General features: G+C 48.8%; 1 long non-coding RNA gene across 1 annotated transcript in view; it reads left to right on the forward strand.

Moving 5' to 3' along the window:
- Positions 1 to 22,608, forward strand: part of LOC144242624 (uncharacterized) — a 75,981-nt gene that overhangs the window by 234 nt on the left and 53,139 nt on the right. The window contains exon 2 of the long non-coding RNA XR_013338398.1: positions 1,992 to 2,105. This is a non-coding gene — a long non-coding RNA (uncharacterized LOC144242624). The remainder of the gene's footprint in view (positions 1 to 1,991; positions 2,106 to 22,608) is intronic.

Genomic DNA, 22,608 nt, shown 5'->3' on the forward strand with positions numbered 1-22,608 from the left:
TGACGTTAGGGACAGCAGGACACTGTCCCTCGGCTCATCAGCTTCCCTCATCAGCTCAGTGGGGCTCGGGGAGCTGCCTCAAAAGCACTCTCTGCCTATCCTGATCCCTGGGCTGGGGAGGCAGGAGAGCTGGGGTGGGACTGTCATCTTGGCTCCCATCCCCCCAGCTCCCAGGACCAGAGAACAGAAACTTCCAGAGAAGGAGCCCAGGGTTTGCGGCAGACAGGCCGTGGTGCTCAGCCCAAGCCCAAGCCTCCTGAGGGCCCCGTGGGCCAGAAGCCTGCCTGGCAGCTTGGGCCTCGAGGAAGGCCCTTCCCCAGTCCCCACTGCCCATCTGCCAAGGGCCTCACAGGAGTTGGGGGACAGAGTACTGAGTTCTAGTGCCGACTCCGCCCTCACTGCTTCAGGAGGAAAAGACAGTAGACCCTCCCTTGCCAAATGGTCGGGCTTCCTGAACAGGCTTTCCTGGCCCTGGCGACCACGGAGGTCCTTGAGGAGGAGGCTAAGACCTCAGCCTCTCCCAGCCTGAGCCTGAGCACCTCGTAAGAGCATTTGAAGAAAGTCACTGTAGGACATTGCCCTGAAACGAAATGCATTCGGTCCTCGAAACCTTCACGAGAATGAGTTTACTAAATGGGCCCTTGGGTAGTGTGAGGGCCTGAGCAGCCTGGGGATCAGGGTGGCCAGAGAGGAGGGAAAGGGGAGGCCGGGAGCCTGAGAAGAATGGCCTCCTTTACAGTGGTGCCATCCTAGTCCCCAGCCCTCCCCCCACCCTTCTCTAGTCCAGCTGCCCACCTGTTCCTGCTGAAAAAGAAAGACGGTCTGCAGGCCCCCCCCGCTACCCGGGACGCCCCCCTTCCCTCCTCCCTCCCCGCACCAGCTGCCTGAAGAAGGGGCTGGTAACGGGTGATACCAGAGACTATTTCCCCAAACCAGTCTCCCCAGCCCCAGACAAAAGAGTGTGGTGGTCCTGGCTGCTGAAAGGAGATACTGCTGGCCCCGGGCTGGATTTCAGGATGAGTCCCCGGCGTGTGGCGGCTGGTCTCCAGCCTCCTCCGTGTGGAGGAGGGAGGGAAGCCCATCACCAGCTTGGCCCTTGGAGAAGGGAGCACTGTCTACCTCTCCCTTCACGCTTGGCTGATGTCGGTGTAGAAGTAACCACAGTGGCTAACGTTTCTGAGCCGTGTGTGTCAGGTTCTGTGCTAGGGACATCACATGCGTGGTCACATCTCAGGCAAGGTGCTCGTTATTCCCGTATGACAGAGAAGCAGGCAGATTCTAGGGTAAAGTGACTTGCCAGGGTCAAAAGACTAGGCGGTGGGTCAGGGACTCCGCCCTGGCAGTCGGGCTCTGCGTTCCCCTAGGAGCAGATGGCCCCGTTCAGCGGCGAGCAGATCTGGGCCTCCGTGGGCTTCTGGTTACTCTCATGAGCCCCTCCGGCCCGGCTCTCATCCTGGAATTGGGTGGGTATCAGATTTGCCTGGAAGTTTCCCAAATGCACCTGTCCTTTCTGTACTCTGGCTTGTATCAGAATAGGCTGGGTGAGGTGCACAGAACATAACTGGGAACCCCCAGCTCCAGCGATTCTGACGCCGCCCCTGCCAGCCCCCAGGCCTGCCGTCCAGGACGAAGGAGGCCCCAGGAGAGGTAGCCGAGGCCCCATTTCATGTTCCAAGGCTGTTCCAACCTGGCCCTGCCCTGCGGGTTGGACGCTCTGCCCATCCCCCAGCCTGGCGGAAGGGCGCGGACGTGACCACATAATCATAGTGCTGGGCGTCCTCAACAAGCGTGGGGGCAGCATGAAGAGGGGATTCGGACTCTGGTGAGATTGACCTTCTNCCAGACCTCACCAAGCCCGCCCTACAGGCTGTGGTTACTCCGCCTACTTTCGTGTAAATCTGCACATTCCCATCATAAGAGAGTGTGTTTTATTCCCCTAATGGTTTGCAGTAAGGATCAAGTGTAATAACCGTCGCGTTGCCTCTCTGCAGGCCCGAGGACTGATTAACCAGCTCGTCTCTAATACTCCTTGGAAGAAGGTCTGGGGGAAGGTCACGGCACCAACACTGACTGACTGGGAGGAAAGACACAGAAGCCCAAAGAGAGTGAGTGAGTCATAGGGGTGCAGGACAGGGACAGAGGGGCCTAAAGCGTCTACTGCATTTTGGGGTGGGGGGGAGGGATTATGTAAGAAGACAAATACAAAATGACAAATACAAAATTAGTTCAAATCTGAACATCTATCTAGAATGAGAAAAGAAAGCAGAGCACATTTCAAATGTTAAAAAGCTAAGAAATCGCAAATATATCACAAAGTCCAGAAAAATAACACAACATCTTAATGAATGTGGAGCCCAGTCCACCTCTACTGTATTTTTCTTCTATACGCTTTTGGCTGCCTACTCTTTGATTACCTCCACGTGGGGCAGTTCTGTGATGTTTTTCCATAGAGAAAATGGAAGAATATTCTAGTATTTCCTCTAATATGGTTTGATCCAAATTTGTTTTTCTATTACGGATAGTTTAGAAAACGTTCCCAGTCACAAATTATTATTGCTATTGTCATGTAAATGTTTCGGATTGTTGGGAAACGCAGGGAAATTTCTACCAGTTTCTCTTTGTATGTGAGCTATGGGAATTCAAGGCATCACAAGTTTCTTGTTCAAAACAGCAAGAAATTTAAACACAAAAATTCTAATAAATTCAATTTCATGTGATTCCCAGTTTAATACAAAAGTACGGTGTGCATTATGTTAAAAAAAAATTAGGGGTGGTTAAAAATTAGGTGGCTCCACTGATTAAGCATATGACTCTTGGTTTTGGCTCAGGTCATGATCTCACAGTTTTTGGGATTGAGCCCCATGTTGGGCTTTGTGCTGTCAGTTCAGAGCCTGCTTGGGATTCTCTCTCTCCACCCTTCTTCTGCTCTGTCTCTCACACACACTCTTTCTCTCTCTCTCTCTCAAAATAAATAAATAAACTTTAAAAATCTATTCATGACACTTGTAAAAGAGGGTAAGGAAGACTTTATTCAAGGGGGCTACTATAGGGTGTCTGGGTGGCTAGTCCTTAAGCATCTGACTTCAGCTCAGGTCATGATCTCATGGTTCATGAGGTTCATGAGTCTCACACATCGGTGAGACTTACCCTCATCGGGTAAACCCTGTTTCTCTCTCTGTCTTTCTCTCTCCCCCTCTTTCTCTCTCTCTACTTCTGCCCCTCCTGGGATTCTCTCTTTCTCTCTCTGCCCCTTGCCCACTTGTGCCCTATCTCAAACGAGGGGGAGCTACTACAGTGGGGTTTTGTAGTAGAGGAGACAGATAGATTGGGCTCAATCCAGAATAGGAGGAGGAAAAGTGGGAATTTATAGGCAAAGAGCAGGATGGGAGTCAGTAGGTGGAAAATCATTCACAGGAAACATCAAGGGTGAGAAAGGATTCTGGCTAAGCTGACCTCACAGGACTCTTGCCGCGGGCAGGCCAGGGTGATCAGACATCACCTGGGAGCTAGCGGATGACAAGAACAACCAGATCTGGAGGCAGGGACATTCTGGCTCAATAGACTTAGCAGGATCCTTGCTAAAATTGGACCATTCAAAGAAAAACTTAGAAGCCCAAAAGTCTGGGGCCAGCTAAAGCTGAGTAGAGTTTGAGCAAGGAGAGAACTTTGTCGATTATAGGATTGCACTTCCATTTTGAATAGGGATTGATAAAACCAAAGTTTCTGAGTCTTATGTATGTGATGACCAGAAGAATCCATCATTTCAAACCTTATTTCTCCTGCATTACCCACGTGTCCACAGTCCAGCTTCAGAGGACAGGCTCCCATCGCAATACGCCCTGTGCTCCTGCACCCACGTGGTGTGGTGCTCACAGTGAGCCGTTTCTACACAGACTAGAGTATAAGCGGCTGCAAATCACATAAATAAATCCCACTTAATCATAACTAAATGCACCTTCAGCTAGATCCCCAAATACCCAGAGCCATTCCAACACCATCCACCATGAGAAGAAGGGACAGAGGGGATTTCAGAAAGGAAAGAGACAGTAGACTTAACCAATTACATTGAAAATTATCTTACTTTTACAAATTTTATAAACACCTATGGGGCGCCTGGGTGGCTTAGTCGGTTAAGCTTCCGACTTTCGCTTAGGTCATGATCTCACGGTTCATGGGTTCGAGCCCCGCGTCGGGCTCTGTGCTGACTGCCAGCTCAGAGCCTGGAGCCTATTTCAGAGTCTGTATCTCCCTCCCTCTCTGACCCTCCCCTGCTCACGCTGTCTCTCTCTCTCTCCTAGAAATAAATTAAAAAAAAAAAAGTTAAAAAAAGTAAATAAATAAACACCTATGGTCATGAGCATACACTGCAAGGGCCTCCCCCAGGGCTCCATAACTCTCAAATTCACATTGACAGCAAGACACCAAGGAGACTGGTGGTGGGATCTAGTGTCCCAACTCCAAATTCCCAGGAAGGACTCTGAGTGGTCCAGTTTGGTCACAGTCCCATCCCTGGACCAATCAACTGCAGCCAGATGGGCAGACGTGTATATCTTGCTGTGATTTGGATGGGGGTGGAGCAGTTTTCAGAAAAGGGCAAGATCGGTTCAGCTCCAGCCCTACAGATGTACAGCCGCTCTGGAGAGATGGGCCCAAGTAAATGCACTCATAAAGCAGACTGAGAAGGACCTTGCCCTTCCTGGACTGTCCCTTGTACTTTAATATTCTTCCATATGCTGGGAATTCATTCCACTCCATTCCCACCCTGGGCTGTCTTAGAACTCAAATGCCATTTCCTCTTTGGTGGTTCCTTTGACTAATTAGCTCCCAATTACACCTTTATCTAGATTCACTCATATTGGTCTTGTACAAGCCCTTTCACTGGTTACAGTTCTGTCACTCTCCCCAGTCAGACTGTCATGTTGTGAATTCCTATAGGGTGAAAACTATGTCCTGGGGCACCTGGGTGCCTCACTTATTGTGCGGACCCTGCTTGGGATTCTCTCTCTCTCTCCCTCTCTCTGCTGCACCCTTGCTCTCTTGAGCTCTCTCTCTCAAAAGAAATAAACTCAAAAAAACCCAACCACCTATGTCTCATCTTGGCAGCTTCAGCTCAGAGTAATTGGGCTGCCACACGGTAAACATTAGGGCACACTTACTGCAATGAAGGGTTCACAGAGTAAATAACTATCCATCATCTGGGGTTCAGTTCAAGTCCTTCTCACACCATAGTTAACACTCCCTCCCATTAACTACCAAATGTGTGTTGAGTGTCTCCTGTGTTCTCTGCCCTGGGTGCTGAAAAAGACCCACAGTGCAACTGTGAAGCAAGCAAAGACGATCTGGAAATATCACTGGAATTTCCATTCTCACCACTCCTATTGCTGAGGCTCAGAACCTCTCACCTGGATGTGCAGGGACCTACTAACTGGCCATTTTGCCTTCATCTTGTGGTGTGTCCTGCACTCAGCTCCCCCAAAGACCTGCTTGCATCAGATGCACAGAGCAGCGTGCCACACGGTGACAGCTTAGTGTCACACAACTGAATGAATGAATGAATGAATGAGCGAGCAAATGAATGTCAAACCCATGAGAATTCTGTGAGCCTCCCTGTTGTAACACTGATTCTCCAGGAACGCTGCAGCTTTGATTACAGTACTATGTCCTCTTAACCCAACAAATATGCTGTTATCTGTCAGATTATCAGTCCTGAGTTTGGGTCAGCGTATAAGGTCATTATCATTGCCATTGCAAAGACTAAACCAACCTAAAGAGTTCTTCAGTTCCTCCACAATCAACCCCACCCTACATATCTGTCTAGACTATNCAAGGCACATTTACTTTACTATGACATTTATTGGATTTTAAAATAAGTGTAGAAAACTTGGAAAAATCAAAACAGCCTAAAGATGAAAAGCATCTCCCACAGAAGCTTTAATATTTTCTTGTCATTACTTTCAGTGAATTTATGCTTAACTGTATACTTCTAACAAAATTGAAAGCACGCTGTTTTGCAACATGCTCTTTTCCCTTGGCAGTGACTGAATGTACTTCTTTTTGCCTCCACGTCTTCACCGCCAGATACACGAATCTTAGAGTGGAAAGGAACCAGAGCAGGGCAAGGGGTCTTTAGTCACATTGGGAGAGGAGAGGAAGCAGGCTAAGAACACTCCTGGTGAATGGGAGTCCCTCCCTACCCCCCTACCCCCACCAAGGCAGGGAGTCCATCGGTGGGCGGAGCTACTTCCTGGAAGGAGCCTTCCTTCTAGAGCTAAGATCACCAGGCCCTTTGAGCACTGGCTCTGCTGCCTGAACAGTGTGAGGCAGCCTCCGATCCTCCTGACAGCCTGTCCACCTGGCAAAGACGGATACGGCACGTACCCTTTTCAAGGTGCGACAGTCCTGAACTCCTGACCATCTTAAACATCATCCTAATTCGATTCTCATCCTTCTCCTTGCTCATGTTATTAAACTGTGCCATTCGGGAGGCACCTGGGTGGCTCAGTCGGTTAACCCATGACCTCACGGTTCGTGGGTTCGAACCCTGCATCCGGCTCTGTGCTGACAGCCAGCTCAGAGCCTGGAGCCTGTTTCAGATTCTGTGTCTCCCTTTCTCTCTGACTCTCCCTTACTCATGCTGTCTTTCTCTCTCTCTCTCTCTTTCTCAGAAATAAATAAAAAATAAATAAAAATATTTTTTATAAACTGTGCCATTCGGGGAGAAGTACAGGTGTCTTTTAGTTACTTCCATATGGCCTTTTATGTTTTCCAAGTTTTCTACCATGAGCTTATTTTACTTCCATTATAAGAAAAAAAATATTTTACTGTATGATCTCTGCTATCCGATTATGTTTTGCTCTTAATTTTTTTTAATGTTTATTCATTTTTGAGAGAGAAAGAGAGTGAGCAGGAGAGGGGCAGGGAGAGGGAGACACAGAATCGGAAGGAGGCTCCAGGCTCTGAGCTGTCCGCACAGAGTCTGATGTGGGGCTCAGACCCACCAACCATGCGATCATGACCTGAGCCGAGTTGGACGCTTAACTGCCTGAGCCACTCAGGTGCCCCTATTATGTTTTGCTCTTAATTAGCTCAATCCTGAAGTGCCAGCTATGTCCTCTGTTGGCCCATCTTCCCCACCATGTGCTCCTCTGGCACTCCCGTGACTGGATGAGAGCCCTGGAGCCTGCCATCAGGGTCGGCTCTCCAGGGTGAAGTCCATCCACTCAGCCAACTCTTGGGGGGAAACTGTTCACATCGCTACCACCCTGCTCACATTTCTCTCTCATGTCACATGGAGAGCAGGGGAAGCTTCATTCAGTGCCTTGCCAAGATATGCTCTGCTTTTCCTAACATGCTGACAATAAATATGTTGAGTGAATGAAAAAAAAAAACCCTTGGTAATGAAAGTCACTGAGAGTCTGGTTTGACGGAATTTAGTGAATTAATTCTGGAAAAGCATGGTTTTCTGTAAAGTGCTCCCAGCCCATCTGTTTAATAATTCTAGAATGCTGCTGAGTGACATTAAACTTAAATCCCAACAACCACGTTCCTTTTCTTTTAGAAAATCAGGACATTTTGCTCCCTCTGGCTGGTTAGTCCCTCTGCTCTTCGCTAACCCATCCTATGAGTCCCGTCTCGGCCATTCGGGATCATTCAGTGGATTCAGCCTTTCCTGAATTATAACCATTCACAACCAAGCAAAACAGCAGTAATAGTAGCAGTTTCCACCTAATAGAGCTTGTTCTGTGCCAGGCGCCTTGCTAAAGGACTCTACGTACTTTTATCACATGTATCACTTAGTTAATCACTGTATCATATATTGGAATCTATATAATTGAAGTTTTAATCACTTGAGTAACAGGTGCTATTGTGACCCCATTTAGCAGGTGAGGAAACTGAGGTTTAGAGAGGTTCAATTTCCTGCATTGCTCACTATCCCTCAGCTGGTGAACCAACCTGGGTTTGTCTGGGTCCGAGCTCACAGTCCTCACGGCCCCCCACCCCCAGGCATTAGCATCTGTGTTACACAACTCAGCCCTCCTATTGTCTCTGGGGGCTTTCATCTTGGTATTTCTGGTGCCTAACATGACCACAGGCACACAGTCAGCCTCCTTCGAGGCTAAGTGGCCTTTGAGCTGCACGGGTCCTGGCCCTCACTCCATGCTGACACATCTTTCCCAGCCAGGTGCTGGGAGAGGCTGCCGCAGTGGGGTTGGGCAGGGGTGGAGAGAGGGCCTCGCTGTTGCCACCCTTCACTGCAGAGTGAAAGAGAGACTACATCACAGAAGGGAGAGGGATGCACCTAACCCCCCTGAGACCCCAAGGATGTGAACACTATGAGAAGTTTCCACCTTCTGTTCTCTCCCAGTGAACCCCTCAGGGGCCAAGGCCCCAGCTGACAATTCTGATCATCTAATTCTCAGATTGAATTCAGTGATTTTCCTCCCAATCCAATGAGGGGGGCTTACCCCCCATATCTTCTCTGCAGGACACTGGGCCAGGCATTCTGGGAGGGGCAGAAGCATGGAGACAATCTTTGGCTTCCTCCGGGTGCTGCTATATTTCAGGTGCTATGGTACGGTGAAGCACTGATGATGGGAGTGAGTGGCACGTCCATGACTGCTGTCCTTCCCAGGACAGTCACTGTGGTCAGGAGGCTTCAAGCAGCTGAATCTTGGAGTGTGTGTGAAGGGGACGGACGGGAAGCAGGATTCTGAGAGATGGGAGAGAGGCGGAGGTGTGGGCAAGGTGCACCTGCCTGCATGGGCCTTCAATGCCCTCAACCAGGGAACGGCTCCAAAATGCAAACCGCTCAGCAGTTCCCAGGAAGAGTGTGCTTGTGGGAAGGGGGTGGTGTGAGGAGGAGGAGGGAAAAGCCCCCTTCACCGCCAGGTCTACAAAATGAGAAAACTGGGGCTGGAGCTCAGTGTGGAGTGGGGGTGCCCCAACTCAGCACACAGCCCACCCACTGTGGCCCAGAATGGGACATGACCCCAATCCAGGTCTGGTTTCACCATCTCATTAGCCCTCCTATCACCTCTCTCTGCCGGGCGGGCCACCATCACTCTGACCTGCCTCGGGGTGACGCGCCCCTCCCTGCCCGCACTCCTCTAGCCGTGCTGTTCTCCAGTACATTCCCCACACACACCTCCACACGCTTACCCCCACATCTGAAACTCCCCAGCAGCTCCCCAGAGCCTTTGTCCAGAGTGTGGTGATAAAGCCCCCGTGGCTTTGTCCCCCCATCTCTCTAGCGTCATCTCCTGAGATACCCTGGCTCATGTCTGGGCCTCTAGCTCAACTTATAATTACAGCTCCATCCCAGCAGTAATAAGGAATATTTCTTGTTTTGTTTTTATAAGAAGCATTTCCTATATATGTGCTTAATCCTCACAAAACTCCACGTGGATAAGGAACACCGAGGTCGAGGGACTTGTCTGCAGCCCCACTAGCAGGGGGTGCAGCAGGATTCACACGCAGGTGGCTAGTATCCAGAGCCCAGCTTCTTCAGCACTAGACTAAGGTCCTTTTAGAATCTTATGTGGCACCAGCAACCCCCCTCCCCCTCCACATTCCCCTCTAACCCACATTGACTCATGAGTCCCCATTGCATTTAAAGTTTCTGCCTACCTGACACCACCTCCAGGAAGCTTTCTCAGATGGCACAACCCCCTCCCTGCTGCCCCCTGTCCAGGTGTGAGTTGGGGCAGCGGTTCCCTTACTTTGCTGCACATTGGAATCACTTGGGAATCTTTTTAAACTTGTGATGCCTGGCTCCCACTCCCGGCCACTGTGGTTACACTGGTAATGGGTGCTCCCAGATGACTCTCAAGCGCAGTAGTCTGGTAGCCGCTGGCAGTCATTCTCAAACTGGTGCATCACTAGGAGAACTTATTAAAACAGACAGCTGGGATGGGGGGTGGGGTGGGGAGCACCTGGGTGGCTCATTTGGTTAGGCATCCAACTTCAACTCAGGTCATGATCTTGTGGTTCGTGGGTTCAAGTGCCGCATCGGGTTCTGTGCTGACAGCTCAGAGTCTGGAGCCTGTTTCAGATTCTGTGTTTCCCTCTCTCTCTCTGCCCCTCCGCCGCTCACACTCTGTCTCTCAAAAAATGAATAAACGTTAAAAAAAATTTTTAATTAAAAAAAAATAAAATAGACAGCCGGGTCCACCCTCAGTTTCTGATTTTATGCACCTGGGTTAAGTCCTGAGACTTTGCATTTCTTTCTTTTTTTTTTAAATGTTTATTTTTGAGAGAGATAGAGCACAAGTGGGGGGAGAGAGGCAGAGGATCCAAGTGGGCTTTGCACTGTGGGGCTCGAACTTGTGCACTGAGAGATCATGACCTGAGCCCAAGTCGGACAGTCAACCAACTGAGCAACCCAGGTGCCCTGGAGACTGAGCTTTGCTAACAAGCTTCCAGGTTCTGTTGCTGCTGCTGCTGTCACTGCTGCTGGTCTGGGGACCATAATTGGAGGGCTGCTGAGCTAAGGAGTCCTCTGGGTACCCAGGTGCTCCCAGAGGGTGCAGCGCTAATCACCACCTCCGCCCTTGTCACATCTGTTGTAACCGGCTGTGTGCTTCTCGGCCACCTCTGGCAGGCCCGGAGCTTTCTGCTCTGTTATCTTCTGTAACCCATGTCAACACATGTTGGATGACTGAATCCACCAGACACCAGGCAGGCTTTGCATGGTGATCGGTGCTCTGCAGCAATCTGTGGTTTTTTTGTTTTTTGTTTTTCTTTTCTGCATGGATAAGGAGCTGTCTTTTACTGAGCACAGAGGGTGGCATACGTGGTCTGGGCCACAGATGGAGGAAAGGGCAGAGCTAGGATTCCACACAGCAGCCTGGCTCCCAAGCCCACACCTTAAACCACTGTTCTGAGAGATCCTATTCTAGGTGACCCCAAATCTCCCCAACCCCATCTCCACTCCCCGGACTTACACTCCCAGTGGGTTTCAGAGTACAGGTCTCCATCTACTGGCGGGTGTGAGCAGCATTTTTAAAATGACCAAATCTCCGGCAGAACCGAACTAGCACTGAAGTATTGCTTAGTAAATAACACATGTGCAACCCTATACTGATGTAAAAATGCATGTCCAACTGTGGGTCGCGGTCAAAAGCGTCTGCCAAACCCTAGAATCTCCAGGCAGCCAGCCCTTCTCCAGCAAGCGGGAGACGGAGAAGGGCTAGGCTGCCCCCTGCTGGGATCTTCCAAAATTGCACGAGAAGCCCTAAAATTGTCCCTTGGTGAGAGGGTCTGGCCCTGATTGGGTGTGTGGGTTGGGGGGAGGCAGCAGCAAGTTCCTAATGACAGATAAAAATACAAAAAAGTTTCCTGATGAAATATGAGTTCATTTTAACCTTCAAAATAAATACAGACTTCATGGCGATGGACGGTATGGGCTGCAGACTGGCTGACCAGCACCAAAGCAGCTATGGAGGGCCACCAAACGTTTTACTGATGATTCTGAGCACCTGAACAAGAATCAAGACTCGCATCTTCTTCTTGTTGCAGAAGTGGAGGGAACGTGGCATCCAGAACAGTAGCTGTTCTCTCTGAGGCATGTATTCACAGATCCCCTTTCATTCAATCTCTGTTGCTCCCTCTTCTCCTTGAGAACATGAAGGCCGACAAGGTTGAGAGAACATGAAGGCATCACAAGGTTGACAGAGGAACAAGTTCCAGTGTCCAGGCCTTCTGACCTCAGCTGGCCCTCTGGAGACAAAAGGAGGAGGGGGGTGGGTTGGGCCTCCTATTCACCTTTAGCTTAGCTCTGCCGTTTCACTCCTCCCCACACTGTCCCTGGAGGAGCTAATACCTTGCAGGGTGAGTCGATGATCTCAGAGAGTGGGGCCTTCTGGTTTCAAGGGAGTAGCTGCAGTGGGTTTGTGTGCCCACACCCTAACTGCCGTATCTGCAGTCTTATGGGAAAAGTACATCTTCACACGTTTTAACGGAACCACCTTCTGTTGGAGGATGAATCGAACAGAAAGTCTTCTTGTCTGCAATGCACCGTGATGGTCTGGGCTAAGCCTGTTCAGGGGTTGGGAGCTCAGGAGGGCTGAGTAAATAGGGGGAGAAGGATGTGGGGATGAGGATGATTTGCAGGCAACAGATGAGGATCAGCGAAGGGAAGAGGAAGAGCAAGGTGCTCACAAAATGGCTCGAGGGTGGGAACTGCATGACCCCAGACCCAGCCACAAACCAAACATTTGGTGTGAGGTCGTCCTGCAGACTGAGAGGAGGGCTTCACGTCCAAGCTTGAAGCCATGGCAGAGACAGCCCATATAGACACAGGAACCAGGAGGCAGAGGTAACCCCAAAACCTAAAAGCTCCAACTCCACAAACCTCTCGGGAGAGAACTCTAGATCTCCACAGTCATTCTGCAGAAAAGGGGAGATCGGAGTGTCCACAACAGCCTCTGGAACACACCAGGCAATAAAAAGGACAGAATTTCCAAAGAGACTCTTTCAGGAGGGCAGAGCAATACCAATAGCAAGACGGTCAACAACCATCTATAATGTCATCAGGTAGTTCTTAAAAAGCTTCCCACCCCGCACCTCTACCCTCATAGCCTGCAGACAGCCTTTTCTAGACTTTTGAAGAACCGAAAGGCCCTGGGTTAACCCCTGGACAGTCTATACTCTCTCCCCAACTGCGTGTGTAACTGCTCCCATGGCCCCTGTGCTCTGAGGTTTGGCAGCACATGTCCATGGGCTCTATCTACCATCAGTCGTCCCCGTCCCTACACCCCCATGGCTCCTGATCATCAAACACACAGGATGTTTGTCTTTCCAGGATCTTTCCAAACTCTGCCTACACTCTACTGCTCCTTCCCCCTTGTCTCAGCAGCCCTTCCAAGTTGACCTCCAAGCTCCTGAGGAGGTCTGTCCTTGTCTTCACTGCCTTCCACTCATGCCTTCCTCCACGCCGATGGACTTGTGCCCCTCGGTTGAACAAACTGACTGCATGAAGGTCCTATCTTACACTAGATAGGCAAGGAACGCCTGGGTGGCTCCGTCACTTAAGCGTCTGCCTTCGGCTCAGGTCATGATCTCACGGTTCGTGGGTTCGAGCCCCATGTCGGGCTCTGTGCTGACAGCTAGCTCAGAGCCTGGAGCCTGTTTCAGATTCTGTGTCTCCCTCTCTCTCTGACCCTCCCCTGCTCATGCTGTCTCTCTCTCTCTCTCTCTCTCTCAGAAATAAATAAAACATTAAAAGAACATTTATAAACTAGATAGGCAATTATTGGTCCCCACCTCCCCAGACCCCTGCAGCATTGGCTGGCTGGCCCTTCTGGGTCCCGTGCAACTCTGGCTGTCAGCACCAGTTTTCTTCCTGCTGCTTCCGCTGCTCCTGTGCATTCTCCTTAGAACAGTTCCTCATCCTCAGCACTATTGACAGCTGGGGCTGGGTCATTCTTTTGTTATGGGGACTTGACCAGTGCACTGTAGGATGTTTATCAGCAACCCTGACCTCTACTCACTAGATGCCTGGAGCCGCACTGGCACCCCCCCATGCCACCCCACCCCCCACTGTCACAATAAAAATTTTCTCAAGCCTTTGTCAAGTGGCCCTGGGGGGCAAAATGGCCCCTGACTGAAAACCACTGCTTTAAAAGGGTGCTTCTCTTTCATTGGTCACTTTAAACATGCGTTTTCTATATAAATCTACATCTCAAATAGCCCTGTGCCTGGAAACAAAAGGTGTCTTCAGCCTGTTGAGTCCAGAGTGAACTCCAGACTCTATTATGGTCTTAGTTTTGATTCTTCCAGAAGCAGAGCCTGAGACAAAATCTCAGGCACAGGTGGTTGAGGTGGTCAACTGGGAGGTGGTCTCAGGAAATAGAAATGAGGAATGGAAGACTGTGAGAGAGCAAAAGAGGAAAAGCCAATATAAGGTCCAACATCAAAGCCACTGCTGTGATCAGAGTGGGCTCCCTTCCACTGGGAATCTCCGGAGAGGCATAGGGGATGCCTTCCAGAACTGTCCAACCAAAAGATGTAAGGCTGGGCATTTATCCCTGGGGTAGGGCACGTGCAGTGGGGCATCTGTCCATTGGCTCCCCATCCTTCATCATTGACGGCTGTCCCAGGGCCATTAACTCCCCTAACTTTGGGCTGTGCTTGAGCCATCCAAACCAAACAGACCTCTATGGCTTTGAAGAAGGCCCTAGAAAAGACATCAGATGATGCATACCCTGTGCTTCAACTGGGGGTGCCATCAATGTGAGTCAAAGTTCACAAAGAACATCTCCCATAGCTGCAGCTGAAATCAGGTGACAAGGAAGATGTGATGCAGGGCACCCAAATGGTCTTACCCTGGTCTGCCGCCCTGCATCTCTCCAACCCACTTCTGCCCCACAGTAAGTCCATTCTGCCACAGAGTCTTCAAGGTCGTGGCCAGCCATGAGCTAGTAAAAGTGGTTTGTGCAGGAGAGTCAGTGGGATGAGCCACAAACTCTCACTGGCACAGCAAGTTGAGGCTGAAATTGCTGCTCATCACCTTCCTTCTCCACCACCTATTCCAGATTTTCCCGCCAGCTAGTCTAGGTTGCATGCCTGATGGGTTGAGTCAGACCCACATCACGGAGGGCTCTGGGGCCTCAGGTGACTTGGCCTTGTCAGGCCGAGGTTGCTGCAAGGGTCCATTTTCTAACATCGCCAGGCCTGAGCTCTAGATCTCCTCTCACCTGATGCTGGGGGAGCATTGAGAGTAGTGGTCAGAGGGACTGAGCCCACACCCACCCTTGATTCCTGGACCTGTGTATCCCAGCCAACTGGTGACTACAGGTTGGCTATATTCTGGTGACTGCGCCCAGCCTGAGCGTCACCCTCGAGCTTGCGCCTTAGCTGAGCTTTTACAAAGCATCCCATCATTCTATGAGGCCAGCTGCTTCCTGTGACTTGGTACATACCAGACCAGTGGGTCCCATCATGCACCCGATGTTCTAGCACTTCCTTTGCCGTAAAATGGGCCTCGTAATCTGGGGTGATGTTATGAGGCAGCACGTGTAAATACATCAGACACTCTGTAAACCGTCAGATTAACACTAGAGTAGGTATCAAGCCCCAGAGGGAGGATTTGCTGCTCTTTCTAGCGTGGGAGGGGCCCTATGTAACCAACACCTGGCCAGCAGAAGTTGCTGGTCAAGGGCTCAGGGCCTAGATCAGTCAGCAATGGCAGTGGCCAGACCGCCTCAAGAGGGAGCCCGTGCTGGTGGGCCCATGCTCAGCCTCCATCCATCACCATGGCTACCCTGGGGGAGCAGGAGGTGAGGGGCGCTCCTCATGCAAGCCCCGGGATGGCTGAGGACAAGGCTGACGTCCACAGGTCAGGCTGCCCCACTGGTTGCTGAGCACATCCTCTGGGGTGGGCGCTGATGAGCATGAGCATGAACATAAAAGACACACACTCTGTACCCACTCCCATCGAACAGTCCCCACGCCCCTACCCCAGCCCTCCCTTGTCTCCCTTCTTAGCATTTTCTTTTCAGGCACCTGACCAACCAAATCACTGGCCAGTGCATAAGATATATATCCTTATAAAATACACACTGAAGCACACTGACTCACAGGTGTAACTGCCTGAAGTTGTGCCCACAGGGGGGAGGTTTCACTCACCACAGTCTTTCAGGGCTACCTTGCTTGGGACTTTAGTGACACCTGAGGGAGAGTCATCGATGCAACAGCCTGTGCACCCTGGAAGTCTGGGGAAGAGGCATGTGTAGCCAGTCTATTTGTGCAGCTTACTTGCACCCCCCCGGCCCTGCTAATGCCTGATCCTAGATGCTGCTACTCCCGTCTTAGATTCGACTGCTACAGGGCCTGCCTGGATTTCTAACATGAATAGTATAAAACCCAGCTCATGATGAGCAGTTCTGAGGTCTTGGTCGAACGATGTCTTGTGGTCAGGGGCCAAGAACATGCTGGGAGCTGCTTTTCAAATGGGGAACAGAAAGCACAGTCCTGTTCCCAAACCCAGAGGGTCCATGATACACCTCTCCTACTGGGGCTTGTCAGACACTCCATGCTGCATCCTTACCCCCCGTGAAGATCTCTAGCACCACTGGACTTGCTGGTCACATCGTCCACACAGTCAAATCATTCAATGAATGAACTGGAGCAGTATTTCCAAATATCCTATGTATTGTGTCCCAGAGCCAAAGAGGTCCATCAAGGGCTATGTCTCCTTCTTAATGGCAGAGGGCAGGAACTTGTCCTCTTTTAGAGGAGTGGGACACAGTACACCCCAAAGCCTCTGTTACATTCTCCAAACTTGACCCCTTTTCTGCATTTCCTACTCAGTGGGTACAAGAAGCTGAGCCCTTCTCTTCCTTTCTTCCTCACTCACATCCTCTGTAGCCCTTAATCCTCAGTCACCAGGTCCTAAAGATTCTATCTCTTACACTTATTTCTTCATTTAGATCTCTCCTCCCTGTTCTCCTTCCCACCAACTTGATGCAGCCTTCTTCATTTATCTGTTCAATTCCCACAGAAGCTTCCTAATTGAACTCACCATTTCCAATCTTGATTCTTTTCTAGAACATTGACCCATTTTACCGCAAGGGAGAGCTGCTCTCATTCTGCCTCTCCACACAATGCCTTAGTGCTCCCATCATTTCAGACATACATCTTCATTACACTGATGCCTTTAACTGCAGGCTTCCTGAGGGTAATGTACATGTCCCATTGGTGGAGACCAATAGCCAGAGTGTCTGTGGGATGTTAGTGAAGCGTTCAAGGCCTTCGCCGCAGGGCCACGGACCTCTGGCTTACTCGCCAGCACTCGCCCCATTTCTCCCAACCAGCAGCTCATCTATTAAAACCACATTTGCTCTTTCTCCCCTTCATGCTTCACCTGAGCTTGTGCCCGGAATGACACGCACACACCCTCTACTCCCTGCTTCCTCTGACCCCCCCAGCCCCTATCCATCCTGTGAATTGGCTCAGCTGTCACCTTCTACAGGAGCTCTTCCCCTACTTGTTCATTCCACCCCAACACTGGCCTAGGGAACCTTCCTTCTGTTCCCAGTGCGGAGCTCGGTCTTAGCACCTGTCAGGCTTTGTGGCAATGACTTGTTACACCACGGCAAGTTACTTGAGAATGAGGATTGGCCTCCAGTCACCTTCCTGTCTCTGGGGACTGGCTCCAGTGCTTAGCATACTGCAAGTATATGTTAAGTGTTTGCTGAACCAGTGAAATTTGCATGGTATCGAGGTAGCAAACTGGCAGCCTACAGGCTAAATCAGACCTGCAGACAAATTCTCCTTGGCCCACACACTTCCTGGCTGAGTGAGGTCAATTAGGATCGCTCCAGGTTACAGGGCTGATGACACGGAATTGGCCTCTATTCCCTCTGGCTGACCGTCTAGCCAACCAGACATGCACGCAGGCAATACACTGGACCAAGAATGCAAGTGACCACAGCTCCCTAGGGTGCAGTGTCCCTTACAGCTTGAAAAGTCTCTGCAACCTGTACAGAATGAGGATCAGAGCACCAGATTTACCCCGACTCACTGCGTTTTATCCCAGGCCAAAAGGACGGGAGGTGGGGAGTGGGAGAGGCGGGTGTGGCACGGATCCACCCTACTTTTATTTCTTCCTGTACCAACACATCTACTCAGGCTGTATATTCAGCAGGTCTGACCATGGCCACACAAGGACTACACAAATCATAAATGTCACATTTACATTTTAAAAATCCAGATTCCCCTTTTCTCTTGTAAACCTCCATACATCTGGCCATGCCAAGCCTCAGGACAAGAGATGCAGCTTTCCCCACAGACAAAGCACAGGCCCCACTGTCTGACCCCATGCACTGCTTCCATTTACCAACCCTGCTTTCTACAGTGCTTCTGAAGTGCTTCCAACCATCCTATGCTGTTATCTTATTGGACTGCTGCCCCCTCCCTGCCCCACGGTGGGCACACAGGTCCCCTCCTTTCATAAAAAAGTTTGGGATCCAGGGATGTGACTGACGTTGGCAGGTCATACAGCTCACACAGCTCGTTAGCAATGAAGGCAGAACTCAAACCCAGATCCTGGGACTTGTTATTTTTCACCGCCTCATGCTGGTAATCACACGCCTGAACTGTTGCTTGCTTTAAGTCCTTCACTTGTTTCAAGAATATGCTAAAGATTTAGCCTTGCTGCTGCGAAACTGTTAGCAGCCCGCAGGTTAGTTTTATTTGATCTACACACTGCCTGGTTGAGCTAGGGCAACAGCAGCACTGGCGAGACGGAGGGCCCAGCTTGGCCTTCATTCACTTACTCATGACAAGCCCATAAGGCAGGTACTATTGTTCCCATTTTATGAGGGGCACAGAGAGGTCCGGTGAATGCAAGACTGATATTCTGATGATACACTGGTTTGGTTCTATCCGTTGTTAAAATAACATACTTGAACTGTATTTGGCAAACTGTCCCTGCCCTGAGCCACCTGAGTGCCTCTGCCACTGCCCTGGTCACTTTGTGGGGATCTGCAGATTAGCAATGATCCCACATGTGCCAAAGCAGCTGGTGGCCATCATACTTCCAGTGCTGACGGGCTGGTGCCCAGGCCGAAGGGATTTGGACTACTTCATCAGAACGGGTTCAGGTTGGTCACAAACTAATGTACTCTGCCAAGAGCCCAAAAAGCCAATCATTAGAATCTAGCCATTCACTTTGGGCTGTGGAAGACCACTAAAGGGATGAAAGAGAACAGGTACCACCCAGCACAGCCTAAAAGCCAAGGTCCCAACACGTTTTCTGCCTCAACCCCTCCAGGGAACACCAGATTCTCAGCCAAACAGTGATAGAGACTTGGAGCAGGTCACCACCAGAAGGGGTGGGGCTCAATCTCCTGAACTGTGAGATCAAGACCTGAAGCGAAGCTGGACGCTCAACCAACTGAGCCATTCAGATGTCCCTCTCACTGTGGTTTTGATGTGCGTTTCCCTGATGATTAATGATGTGTATCATGCTTTCATGTATTACTGACCAACTATATGTCTCCCTTGGAGACATGTCTATTCAGATCCTTTGTCCCTTGTATTAATTGGTTTCTCTTTTTATTACTGAGCTGTAAGAGCTCTTTTTTTATTCTAGACACAAGTCCCTTATACCAGGTAAAGTTCTGCAAATATTTTCTCCCATCCTGTGAACTGTCTTTTTGCTTTCTTGATGGTGTCCTTTGAAGCACAAAATTTACCAGTTTTATTTTTTGTTGTTGCTTGTGCTTTTGGTGACATATACAGAAAGTGTCGAGGGGAAAAAAAGTGTTGAGGACATCTAAAAGTAATTCAGCTTCAGATCTTACCCATGCCCACTAGTATCATCTGGGAAGTCATAAAAAGCTTTTGCTCTTTCTTCTAGAGACAAAGAAAGACAATTTAATTTTATTCTGAAATATTTAAAATATACATAAAAGTACAAAGAATAACATACATCTGTGTCCCCACTACCCAACGTAAGAAATTTTACCCATAAAATTGAAGTCCCCATGTCCCCTTTTTACCTTACCCTAACCTTCTGGCAGTAACCATTAACCTGAATTTGGTGTTTATTATTCTCATGAATTTCTTTATACTCTTACTGCTTGTGTATGTATCCTTTATCAAAATATTGTATTTTTAAAGCTTCATAAAAGCAGCATTATGGAACACACATCCTGAAATTTGCGTTTTCTCCACTCCATACTGAGATTTAACTATGTAGATAAAATTGCTATAAGTATATGAATATAGGTCTAGTTCATTAATTTCCAAAGGGGCTAAACGTTGTATAAATACACTGTTGTCCATCCTATAGATGGACATGCATGTTGAAATAGCCAAAACCTGGGGGAAATGACACTAAATATTTTTGAACACATGAAATAGCTTCTCTAGAACCATGACTTTCCATATCTTTTTGACTGCAACTCACAGTGAAAGAACTACATTTTATATCTTGACCCTATGCACAGACCTATATTTGTGTGTAGGTGTGATCAGCATATAACAAAAGCTTCATGTAACAATACTATCTGTTAATTGCTGTGTTGTTATATTCTCTTAAATAGATAAACAAAAGATGGCTTACAGACACTGAATTGATTTCATGAGTTCCCTATATAGGTTTCCAACACAGTTTAAAACATACTCAAGGGAATTAGCCCAAGGAGTGGAATTTGTGGTCCTGACAGGTCTTAGTCAGTTCAGGATGCCATAGCAAAATATTATAGAGTGGATGGCTTAAATAACGTGTTTTCTCACAGTTCTGGAGGCTGGATGGGTAAGACCAGGGTAGCCGCACAGTCAGATTTGGATAAGAGCCCTCTGCCTGCATACGAGACAGCTAGCTGCCTTATTATGGTGTCCTCGCATATGCAAAGCTCAGGTCTCTTGTCTTCTTATAAGAGCACTAATCCTATCATGGGCACTCCCCTGTTATCTAAACTTATTACTGCCCAAGGGTCCACCTCCAAATAGCATCAGACTGGGGAGCAGGGTTTCAACACATGAATGGGGGTAGAGGGGGAACAAACATTCAGTCCATACATGTGGTATACACATAGCTTTACTAGACAATTTCACTGTTTTCCAAAATAGTTGTAGCAAATTATGCTTGCGCAGAAAGACCAGTTGTCGCTGTTCTGCCTCCTGGCTGGATTTACATGTATTCCTGATCTTGCCTACGTGAAATGGCATCCTGTGAAATATGCATTTCCATAATTAGTGGTGAGCCCAAGCATCTTTCCTGTTTACTGGCCATCTGTATTTTCCCATTCCACCAACTATCATACAGGGAAACTATGGAAGGGACTCTAACTATGGAAGAAGTTTCCACGGCCACTTCGGAGCCGTAGCTGGGACACATACTCAAGTGTACGGTTCTGATGTTTAAACCTGTGATAATGTGCCCAAGAGAAAAGAGAATCAATCAAATATTACCTTCTCAGGAAAACTTTCAATTCTTCCCAGGCCAGAGCAAGGTAGAAATCAGCAGCAAAAAGAATGAAGAAACACCAGGTGGAGAAAAGAGGTTTTGTTTTTCTTAAAGCTAAAAGTCCTAATTTGGACCACAGAAAAAAACTGTTCTTGCAAGGTCTAGCCATGCAAATCTGGGTAAATTGTTATTCTTCTGTTCTCAGTCTTCCAATCTGTAAAATTAGGATAACAATCTGTACCACTTCTTACTCCCATGTGGAAATTCTGAACTAAACACTCTTCAAAACTTTGAAAATAAAAGGTTGTAGAAAGTCAAGGTTCTATGAGCGTTAGTCATCCAGTGCCTTCCAAAAGGCTCAGGAAGACGATGGAACTGTAGTCCTTCGAACAGCTTCCTAGCATGAGTTGCTTCCCTGAATTCTTGCTTGAGAAGCTCAATGGCTCTGCAGAACACCAAATTATTACCTAAAATAATATGGTCCTACCTTTCAGTCTCAGCAAAGAGATCTAAGAAATTCTTCATATTACAGGTACGGAAGTTAACTCCCCTTAGTGGTCAGATGGCTTTTCTGAGGTCTCCTAGTCTCTAGTTCAGGCTTTTCCTACACTAGGCACCACACCCTCCGGTCTAATGCCCCTTGTGCTGCAGATGCCAAGATCCATCCTAATGTCCGACTTGCCTGCTTGCGTCAGACTCCGTCACAGGAGTGAGGGCTCAAAAGTGAACAATACTCCACACCTTCCCACTCTGAAGAGGGAGCCATCTTGGAAAGGAAACAAATCACAGGTGTCAAGTATCAAAAGCACAAAGGAAAAAGCTGGTATCATAGCTTCTGTCACCAAAGAATAAGAAGCTGGATTGATACAATTTACAAGCAAGAGGCATTCCCAACCAGCAGGCTAGTATCTAAGAGATCACAGGGATTGCTGAGGCCATACCCCCTTTCTGAGGTTTAACTCTACCATCTGCACTCATTCTGACCCTTCACTCACTCACCCCACACCAAATGGGATCTCAAGGCTAGGCAGCAACAAAGAATCACTGAAGGTCATTCACAAAAAGGGATCCGTGCCTAAAGCCACCTCCATCTACAAGGCGTGCGCCTGAGCAGAGATGCACACAGCAGTGCTGAGCTGAAGAGCAAATGGGTGCTCTCTATGAATCTCTAGAATGCGTACAATCATCACTTGCATCTCTGTCTGAGCTCACTGCTCCTTCTAGTATTTTCTATTGCCTTCATCTGCTGCAAGCGGATTCTCCCAGCCAAAGCTCCATAGCAGCCCAGGAACCTCTCAGATTCTGAGACTCGGTGCTCTCAAACATGGAGTCAAGGAAGTAAAGAAAATCGTACCTACTAATGACCCAGGAAGATCACTCCTTCAGAGATCAGTAATATAATTAAGACAAATCCTAGAAGAAATCCACTTTACTTCAGCTGCAAAATTGGAGCTAAAGAGATATGTACAGATTTGGTCAAAGACTTATCTATAATTTTTCTCCAAAGTTATAAATAGTTGTCATCTACCATGAAAAACATACCAATAAGGCAAGGCCAAAAGCTAGCCAAGACCAAAAGGAGGAAGGCAGGATGAGAGTAAGTACTTAGCTACAAATTATTTTACTTACTCATTTTACAAAAGCAGCATCGAAGGGCAAAAGGGATCAAAAGCACGGCCTTAGATAAACAA

Source organism: Crocuta crocuta, unplaced genomic scaffold (assembly GCF_008692635.1).
Source record: "Crocuta crocuta isolate KB4526 unplaced genomic scaffold, BGI_CrCroc_1.0 scaffold36, whole genome shotgun sequence".
Classification (NCBI taxonomy): Eukaryota; Metazoa; Chordata; class Mammalia; order Carnivora; family Hyaenidae; genus Crocuta; species Crocuta crocuta.